The sequence below is a fragment of the Anomalospiza imberbis genome, unplaced genomic scaffold (assembly GCF_031753505.1).
Source record: "Anomalospiza imberbis isolate Cuckoo-Finch-1a 21T00152 unplaced genomic scaffold, ASM3175350v1 scaffold_68, whole genome shotgun sequence".
NCBI classification, from domain to species: Eukaryota; Metazoa; Chordata; class Aves; order Passeriformes; family Viduidae; genus Anomalospiza; species Anomalospiza imberbis.
In genome coordinates, this window is record NW_027100293.1 from 599,558 (window position 1) to 609,533 (window position 9,976).

A 9,976-nucleotide genomic window follows, 5' to 3' on the forward strand; every position below is an offset into this window, starting at 1 on the left:
GGGCAACTGGGAGAACTGGGAAAACACTGGATGGCACTGGGAACAACGGGGACAGCGCTGGGGGCAAATTGTATCATAATGGGGAGTGACTGGCAGCAACTGGGCTCCTGCTGAGAGCAGCCCCTGGCGGCCCCGGGAGCCCTGCACCCCTTTCCTGGCCATGCCGGCCCTCCAGCCCCCAGAGCCCCCTTTTCCTTCACCCAGAGACCCCCTGGACCCCTATTCCTGCCTTTCCTAGCGCCCAGCCCCTCCTTTCCTCAACACCGAGGACATCCGAGACCCCTATTCCCAGCCAGCCTGGGTTTTCCCACCTTTTGCTGGGAATGGGGACACCGGGGACCCTTGCAGTCCTCTTTGCTGATGATAGTGACACAATTAAGCTCGCCCAAACTCCTCCTGGATCTCCCCTAAGCCCCCAGTGGGGATTCCTGGGAGTTCCCCTGTGTTTACCCTTTCCCAGGACTTTGGGGGTCCCCCTGACCTGTCCGTGCACCCCCAGATTTCTTCCACAGCCCCCTGTGATGGTGGGGGTGGGGGCCGAGTGCTGGTGCCCCCCTGCCTGCAGCAGATCCAACGGTGAGGGGAGTTTGGGGGGGTCCCTGAGCACTTGGGGTCCCCTGGGTTTTGGGGTGACCCCCGGGCCCCCCAGGATCTCCCTGAACACGCTGACGCTGCCCGTGCGCAGTGAGAAGGTTCATACCCGGCACGGGGTCCCAGCTCAGTCACCGGCATCGCCCAGGAACCCCCAAACCCTCCTGGGACCCCCAAACCCCCCGGGACACCTCGACCTCCCCGGGACCCCAAAACCATCCCTGGGCCGTCCAAAAACTCCCCAAGACCGCAAAAACCCCACAGAGACACCCCCCAAACCCTCCCAGGACATCAAAATTCCCACAAGACCTCCCAGCACGCCCCAGACCCCCCGAGAAGGTTCGGTCCTGGCAGGGGTTCCCCATCTCTGTCACCAGCAGGTACCCCAAACCAGCCTTGGGTTTGCCCTGGGATTGCCCAATCCCCCCCTTTGGGAATCCCTAAAACCCCCCTGGGAATCCCCCCAAAATCCACCAGGACCCGAAAAACCCTGGAGATAGACAAAACCCCCCCAGGAATTCTTCAGGGAAGTTTATACTCAGCACGGGGTCCCCATCACCATCATTGGCATCACCCGGGTACCCCCAGATCCTCTCGGGACTCCCAAACCCTCCTGGGACCCCCAAACCCTCCCAGGTACCCCTAAATCCTCCCAGGACTCCCAACCCTCCCCGGGCTCCGCTGCCGGAATCAGCAGGAGTGGTGTTCGCCTCTTCAGGGGAGTTAGAGTGGGACCCGACCAGAGCGGGGGCCCTTAAACCCCAAAAATCCACCCTGGGGGGCAAAAACATCCCCTACAGCGGCTTGGAGTGAGTCCCCCAGAAAAATGTCACTTAAAGCCATCATGATCACCCCTGAAAAGGGGCTTGTGGGGCTGTGGCCCCACAAACACCTGAAAATGGGGAGGAAAAAACACCCTTGAAATGGTGAGGTCCCCCCAAAAATCCTTAAAAAGAGAAAAACTCCTCTTCAGAGGGGCCTGAAGACCCTTCAGGGCCCTCGAGGAGGGACAAGATCCCCTCCTCTGCTGGGGCCTCTCTGAGCCGGGAGCTCTCCCGTTGGCGGCTGCCCTCGGGGGAGCCCCGAACGACGGCGGCTCCTGGGCTGAGCCCCCCTCAGCCGGGGCTGCGGAGGGAACTGGGGGGCCTGGGACGGGGCCTGGGGGTCCTGGGGTGACCTGGGGGAGCCTCAGTGGGTCCCACCTCCCCCTGTGCCCCCTCTCCCACCCCCTTCCCAATATTGCCCCCAAACAAAAGGTTGTGGCTGTACCAGCGCCCCCACCGACCTCCAGCCCTGGGAACCTGGAGCAAGCGGAAACCACAACTTTGCAAATGCTACCTGTGCCTTTAGCAAATGGAAAGAGAACTGGGGTGTGAAAAATAAAGCTTGTTTATTTTCAGAAAAACAGCAAAGAAAACACAGAACACATTTACATTGTAAGAATATTTGTAACAACAACTATCTATGGAACGTATATACCCAAGAACATATCTAACAAAAGTCTATGAAACGTATTTACAGAAGCCAAAAAGAAGCCCTAAAACCTATAGCCTAAAGACAACAACAAACTCCACAACGTATGTACAAAAGGGTGGCATCTCTGTCCGGGATCTCCATCATCCTTGAGGAAAAGCAAGAGGCACAGTCACTCCAATCAGGCAGAGAGGGCTCTTCCATGTGCCCCCAGGCTGGCCCAGCAAGCGCAGCACAGGCTGGGGATGGCCACCAGAACCCAATGCACCGGGTCCCACATCCCTGAGCAGGGACCACCCAGCCCAGTCCCAGCCTGGCAGCAGGGGACCCGCTCTGCCTGTGGGGACCACATGCCTGTCCTGCTGCTGGTATTGGTCTTCATCCCAAGATCATGGCCTCTTCCTCATCTTTCTCATCAATGTCCATGTCCTCAAGGTACTCTTCCATTTCCATGTCCATCTCCTCTTCCACATCTACCTCCATCTCTTCTTCACCACTCTCTTCTCCATCCACTTCCATCTCCTCCTCTGTATCCATCTGCATGTCCACCTCCATCTCTTCCTCTCCACTCTCTTCTCCATCCACTTCCATCTCCTCCTCAGTATCAATCTCCATGTCCACCTCCATCTCTTCGTCTCCACTCTCTTCCCCATCCACTTCCATCTCCTCCTCGGTATCAATCTCCATGTCCACCTCCATCTCTTCGTCTCCACTCTCTTCCCCATCCACTTCCATCTCCTCCTCGGTATCAATCTCCATGTCCACCTCCATCTCTTCGTCTCCACTCTCTTCCCCATCCACTTCCATGTCCTCCTCTCTATCAGCCTGCATGTCCACCTCCATCTCGTCCTCTCTGTCTGTGACAGCCTGCAGAGATAGCAACACCTCAGAGTGGGGTCCCTGTCCCACCCCATCCCCACAGAACTCCAGCCCAGCCGGGCAGCTGGGGGGTGTCCACCTCCATGGAATGGCACCGTACCTTCCTCAGGACAAATGTGAGCATCCTGCAGGGACGGATGACAAAATCCAGGCAACAGAGAGCTTTCAGGACTGATGGGAGTATCAGGGCACAGGTGACGAGAAGAGTGACAGGGAGCATGGTGAAGGGTGAGCTGGCACGAGGGCTGGCACAGGGTGGGCTGACACAAGGGCCAGTGGTTGTGTTGTGCTCTTTGCTGGACGCTGGAGGTTCCATCTGGAACATCACATCTGTGACATCACAGTGGATCTAAAGAGCATCTTGTTCCCAGCTGAGCAATCTTCCCCAGCCCATGCTGCTCACAGCCCTGTTGCCAAGGATGGGGCATCCACAGCCTGGGCCAGTGCCTCAGCAGCCTCCGTGTAAAAGAGCAGCTCCCTCAGATCCAACTTCAGTCAGCCTCCTGCAGTTGAAAGCCATCCCCCCTTGTCCTGTTGCCACGGGCCCGGCTGAACACTGTCCCCGTCTTTCCTGTGGGACCCTTCCAGTCCTGCAGAGCTGCACTGAGGCCTCCCCAGTGTCTCCTCTTTCCAGGCTGAGCATCCCCAGCCCCACTTGGACAGCAGTCAGGTAGATCAGGGGGAGTCAAGGCTGAAGTCAAATAGCATCAGGAACTGAGAGGTGGAAGCTTTAGGCCCAGGTTTGCCTCTATAATAACAGTGGAGGGGAAGATGGTGGGACACTGGCTCTGTTCTAACCGGTGAATATTTTCTTTTTTTTTTTTTTTTCCTTCTTTTCTGTCATGCTGATGCAGGTGTTGCTGTTTGCAAGGAAGCTTGGCACAATGTCCATTGTCTTCTCCATTTGTGAAACACCGAGCAGAGTCTGGGCAGGCTGATGATGCAGAGCAAAACCTGCAAATACACCGGTGATCCTGAGCCTGGAGGATGCAGCTAAACCCGGCCAAAAATAATTTCTGGAAAGTCAAGCCTGGTTTACATTTTCTTGAATTTGGCTATTCCTGAACCGGGGGAGGGGGCTTTCTGGGGAGGGGGTACCACAGGGGTTCCCCTCCCCCGTTTTTGGGGGGTCTCCCATGGTGCCCCCTCCCCAAAAAGCTCCGCGGGCCCCCTGAAGTGGCTCCTGTTCCACCGGCCGGTGCCCCCTGATCCAGGACTGCCCCCGGTGAGTCTGGGGCGCTCTGGGGGGATTTTGGGGAGATTTTGGCGGCATGTATGGGCTTTGGGGGATTTTGTTGGGAGATTAGGGGGAATTATTGGATTTTGGAGAGAATTACTGGGTTTGTGGGGTTATGGGGATTTTGTGGGATTTGATGATTTTGGATTTTGGGGATTTTTTTAGGGTTTTGGGGTGGTTATTTTTTGGGGGGTTTATTGAAATTTTTGGGAGTTGGTTTTTTTTTTTTTTTTTTTTAATTTTGGTGTGTTCCACTGGGATTTTGTGGGATTCTTTGGTGTTTAGGAGTTTTTAATTGGGATTTTTGGGGGATTTTGGGGGGGTTTTAGAGGAATTCTGGGGGGCTTTGGAGTTGTCCCAGGGTGTGGGGAAGGGCCGAGAGGCACCAAAATCTGCTTTAAACCCCTGAAAGTCCCAATAAACCCCATGAAATCGCAATTAAATTTCACAAATTCCCATTAGAACCCCCTCGAATCCCAATAAAAGCTCACAAAATCCCAATTAAACCCCACAAATCCCCCCCCCAAAATGTCTCCAAAACCACAAGAAGCCCCACAAAATCCTCACGAGACCCAAAGAAATCTTGGCAACACCCAAAACAACCCACAAGCCCCCCCCAAATCCCCACTAAAATTCCTAAAAAACCCAAATCCCCAAAGAATCCCACTAAATGCCCCCACAATTCCAATAAAATGCCTCCAAATCCCCTAAAAATCCCAATAAACCCCAGAAATAATTCCAGAGGATCCCACAAAATCCCCACAAAATCCCAGTAAAACCTTCCGAACTTCAAAAGAAAACACAAAAAATTTCAATTAACCCCCAAATACCCCCAGGAAAACAACTTCCCACTCAAAGCACCAATAAAGCCCCTCAAAATCCAAACTCCCCAAAATTCCCCAACTGCCTCCAAACCCAATAACTCTCCCCAAAAACCCCAACAATTCCCCGTAAACTCCCAACACGATTCCCAAAAGCCCAAAAAAGCCCCAGATGCCCAAACCCCTCCCGAGCCCTCCCTGGTCCCTCCCGGTCCCGCCCAGGCCCGTCCGGGGCCGCGGCCAAAACTACCCGGAGCGAACGCGGAGGTCCCGGAGCCACCCCGGAGCCGATCCCGGGCTCGGCCTCGGGCTCGGCCCCTTTGGGGGATTTTGGGCCGAACCGGGCAGGTTTAGGGTGGGCTTCAGATCCCTTGCGGGGATCCCGAGCCTTTTCGGGTGGATTTTCAGCCCCTGTGGCTGATTTGAGGCCGAATCTGGTGGGGTTTAGGGGGGATTTCAGACCCCTTTGGATGATTTTAGGCCCATGGGGGTGGGGCTGTGGCCCATTTGGGTGAGTTTAGGAAAAACGGGGCCCATATGGGTGAATCCTAATCCTGTGTGGGTGATTTTAGGTCCCTTTTTTGTGTATTTTGGGCCCATTTAAGTAGGGTTTTTTGCTTCTTTGGGCAATTTTAGTTTGAACCAAGCCTTTTTAGGGTGATTTTAGGTCTTCTTGTGTTGGTGTCAGGGACATTTTGGTGATTTTAGATACCTTTGGATGATTTTAGGCTGGACCAGATACTTTCAGGGTGGATTTTAGTCACATTTGAAAGATTTATGGGTGATGTTAAGCCATTTCTTGAGGGTTATAAAACACCTAGGGCAGTTTTAAGCCCCTTTGGTTGGATTTTAGAGCCCTTTGGATACTTTTAATCCCATTTGGTTGATGTCAGGCCGAACCATGTGGATGTAGGCTGCATTTGATGCCCTTTTGGGTGATTTTGGGTCAAACCGGGCTTTTTTAGGACAGTGCGTCCCCTTGGCCCCGGCCCTTTCCCTTCACGATTCTGCCCTTTCCTCGCTCCTTTCCCCTCACGGTTCCGCCCTTTCCTCGTTCCTTTCCCCTCACGGTTCCGCCCTTTCCTCGCTCCTTTCCCCTCACGGTTCTGCCCTTTCCTCGCTCCTTTCCCCTCACGGTTCAGGATCTGGGAGCGGGGGAGGTGGAGGAGGGCGGGAGGAAGAAGCGCAGCGGCAGCAGGGAGCAGCCGGAGGAGAGGAGGGAAGGAATCGCGTGGCCCTGGCGCTGCCTGAGCTCGCAGCACCCCGGGAGCATCGCCCCCATCCCGCAGGTGCCCGGGGAGGGGGAGCTCGGCCCAAATATCCTGGGGGGTGCCTGAGTTTGGGATTTTTTTGGGGGGATGTTTGGAGCTGGCAGGGCTCCAAAGCCGAGCCGAAGATCCAGGGATCAGATCCAGGCCCTGCTGCTGCTCCCTCGGGATCAGCCCCACTTTGGGTGTTGCTGTCAGGGCCAGCAGAAGCGGTGGCTGGAGCAGCGGGTGCTGACGGTGCCCCAAGCCCCGGGGCTGGAGGGGTCCCTGGGCTGGGGCTGGCAGGGAGCTGCTCCAGCCCGGAGTGCACTGCTGAGTGCTGTGCTCTGGGGCTGGGGCTCCCCGCACAGGGGACTGGACTGGTGTGCCACAGGAGACAGAGAAGCTGCAGCTTCAGCCTAACTTAGGTGGGTGCGTGGGCTGGGAAGAGTGGGGAGGCTCAAGGGGATTCACTGAGCTCATTCTCCTGCAAGGATGAGGAAAAGGGAGTGGGAACTCAGCAGTGAGGAGAGCTGAGGGCTGGAGAGCAGCTCTGAATGACACTAAAATCCCACTGGAGCTCTGAGACATTGCTGCTCCTCAGCCAGTGACAGGATGAGTCCCTAAGCCTGGGGCTCGGCCTTCCTCATGGTGAGGGGCACCAAGGAAGGCGACAGTGTGATGGAGACTGCCATGGGCTGGGAACTCCCTGGGGGACAAGAGGGAGCAGCTGGGAAGTAAAAGGCAGGTGGGGGAGAGAACAGTTCAGAGAAGGGCTGAGCTACAGCTTGAGCAAGCTGCAAAATGTCATTTGGGGTCATCCCAGATTGATTTCATTTCAGAAGTTATTGAACAAGTTTAATTTTTGGGTGGTGTCATGTTTGTCCTTGGAGGTGTACACTCTGCACACTTGAGCTGTGTTGCTGAAATGCTCCAGCAGGTCTGTGCTGCAGGTCACCCCATTTCTTCTTTGGCTGATTGCGGCCCGGTGCTGAGCTCCAGCAGAGCCCTGGCAGAGCCCAGAGCAGCCTCAGCACCCGCAGAGCCCGGCTGCAAGGAGAGAAACCAGAAAGCGCCCGTCAGCTGAAGGCTCCTGTCCCCTTGTCCCAGCCGCCCGCGGTGCCCAGGCCGTGCTGGCCGTGCCCAGAGCTGTGCCCAGAGCTGCCCATCCCTGCTGCCTTTGGGAGCAGAGCAGGAGGGCAGGACATGTGCCCAGCCTGCAGCCAGCCACGGCACATCCAGCCCTCAGCAGCTGCCCAGAGCAGGATGCTCCTGTGCTCACTGCCATCTCCCCAAAGCTCTGATCCCACCATGCCAAGCAGACAAGACCCACATCACGCTGGAAGAAAAGCTGGTCCCAAACGATGTCCTCAGCCTTCTCCAAGGGCACGGCCCATCCACGCCACAGCTGCTCCCAAGCACTTCCCCATCCAGACTGGACCCCACCTGGAAAGCTTCCTCTAGAAAAACACACAACAAATGATTGAAAATAGATTACAGACAAAAAGGGGAACAAGAAAAAAGGTCCAAAATCTTATCTCTGTCAGAGGCTTGAGGAAGGCCCAACCCCTGCATGCCAGGGAAAAACCCACCCACAGGTGAGGGAAGCCCAGGCTTTTCTCCCTTCCCCCCTGCACTGCCCCCCAAAATAACGGTGATCCCAAGCAAACAGGGGCAGTGGAGCAGCCCAAGCCCTTCCTTGCCTTCAAAGCAAAGCAGCCCCTGCACAGGTTCTGGAGTCCCACCTCTGCTCCCACCATGGGGGTTTGTTTGTGTCGGGCTGGCTGCCCCAGCCCCAGCCCGGGGCACGGTGGGTGCTGGGGCTGTTGGCAGGGCCAGGAGCCCACTCCCATTTCATCAGCACCCCAGCCCATCCCCCCAGCCCTGCCAAAAGCAGCCTGGCAGCGGACTGAAGGATCAGCTGCATCCGCCCCAGCAAAGGGGGGAACCTTTGGTTCCTGGCCAGGCTGTGCAATGCCCAAATCTGGGAGCATCCCCCTGCGTGTGGACTCATCTGCACATTCCCTGTGCAGCCTGGCTTTGGAGAAGGTGCCAGAATCAAAGTCCATCATCCTCAGCTGCCGGTGACCAGGTGGAGGAAGAGGTTGTCATCCTTGATGTCATCCTCCGTGTCCCCAGCAGCAGCAGCCCCACCTGGTACAGCTTCTCCAGGGGCTCCTTCTCCTTCCCTGGGGTGAGCCCAGGCTGTCAGGGTTCTGCCCAGGGCCCCAGCTGTCAGGGAACCAGGACAAGCAAAACCAGTTCGGATGGTGGCCACCAGTGCTAGGCAGAGCAGCTGAGCTCCAGCACAAGGGCTGCGTGTTCCCATCTGATGACCCCTGGGCAGTGACACAGGCAGGACAAAATGTCTGGGTTCCTTTGCTTCTCATTGCCAAGGCATGTGTGGAGCTGTAACTTACCAGGGCCTTGCATCAAAGCGTGCCTGTGGCTCTCTCCCTTCTTCTAGGGCAGATCAATATCCTGCAGCCAGGGATCACAGAACAGCTCTTCTAATGAGGGCCTGTCCCAGTCCAGCATGGATAAACACCGCCTGATCAGATCTTGGCACTCTGGGCAGAGAAACCAGAAACCGCCGGTCAGTTGGAGAAGGCTCCTGTTGGCTTTGCCCCACTATTCCCGTGCCCAGGCCATGCTGGATGTGCTCAGAGCTGGGCCTAAACGTCCCCATCAATTCCCTGTTTTGGAGGAGAGCAGGAGAGCAGGACATGTGCCACCTCCTCAGCAGCTGCCAGAGCGGGATGCTCACGAGCTGCTGCTGTCTCCCAGCACTGGTATTGCCCCCGTGGCCAGAGATGAGGATCCACCTTGAGAGAGCCGTTGTGGCAGCGAGAGTTGATGGTCCCAGCTGATGTTCTGGCTCCTCCTGAAAGGGTGCTCCCCGCAGACCATCTGGTGCAGCAGGATGCCCAGGGACCAGATGGTAGCTGGCTTGCCGTAGTACCAGCCAAATTGGGTCCATTCTGGTGGGCTGTATGACCGTGTTCCTATGGAATACAGATGGGGTTCATCAGGGGGACGCTGCTGCTCCCTGAGCCTGGCCCCAGCATCCCTGGGTGTGTGGGGGCTGCCCCAGTGGCACACGGGGTGACCGCTGCCCTCTCACCAGCACCTGGGACTTGTGTACAGATTCGGGGATGGAAAAGAAGCCACTGGTGCTGGAAGAGGGCAGCAGAAGTCCTGTCAAGGCCCGACCATGACGGGAAAAAACCCACTCATTGCTTGGGAAAACCATGCCCTCATCCTCCCTGCCTGCACTGCCCCAAAAACATTATGAATCCAAACCAAACCAGGTGAGTGGAGCAGTCCAAGCCCTTTGTCACCTGCACACCAAACCGGCTGGGACACAGGTTCCGGCCCCCCTCTCTGCTACCCCCACCCACGGGTGTTTTGTCAGGCTGGCTGCCCCAGCCCCAGCCCCAGTCCTGGGCAGAGTGGTGGGCAAAGGCTGCCAGCAGGGCTGGAAGCTGTCTCCCCACCCAGCCCTGCTCAAAAGCAACTCAGCTGAAATCTCAGTGCCATGAAGGGCAGCAAAAGGGAGAATCCCCGCTGCCACACCCAGCTTGGGCTGTGAGGTGTTGGGCCCTGAGATGACGGGACTGAGAGCACACCCCTGCGTGGGCTCACCTGCAAAACGAGTGTAGGCTGTGTCTTGCAGGTAGGTGCCGCAGCCAAAGTCAATCAGTTTGGCCTGCCCGGTGGCCAGGTCA

The 9,976-nt window shown here is 56.7% G+C and overlaps 1 long non-coding RNA gene across 2 annotated transcripts; it reads right to left on the minus strand.

Annotated features, from left to right (window-relative positions):
- Positions 1 to 8,298: 8,298 nt before the first annotated feature.
- Positions 8,299 to 9,249, minus strand: LOC137467555 (uncharacterized). Of its 2 annotated transcripts, none has more exons than XR_010995549.1 (3): positions 9,074 to 9,249; positions 8,669 to 8,818; positions 8,299 to 8,480 (listed from the first exon to the last, which is right to left on the minus strand). It is a non-coding gene; the product is annotated as an uncharacterized lncRNA (long non-coding RNA). The 2 variants fall into 2 exon arrangements; XR_010995550.1 differs by having other exon boundaries at positions 8,301 to 8,437.
- Positions 9,250 to 9,976: the final 727 nt, after the last annotated feature.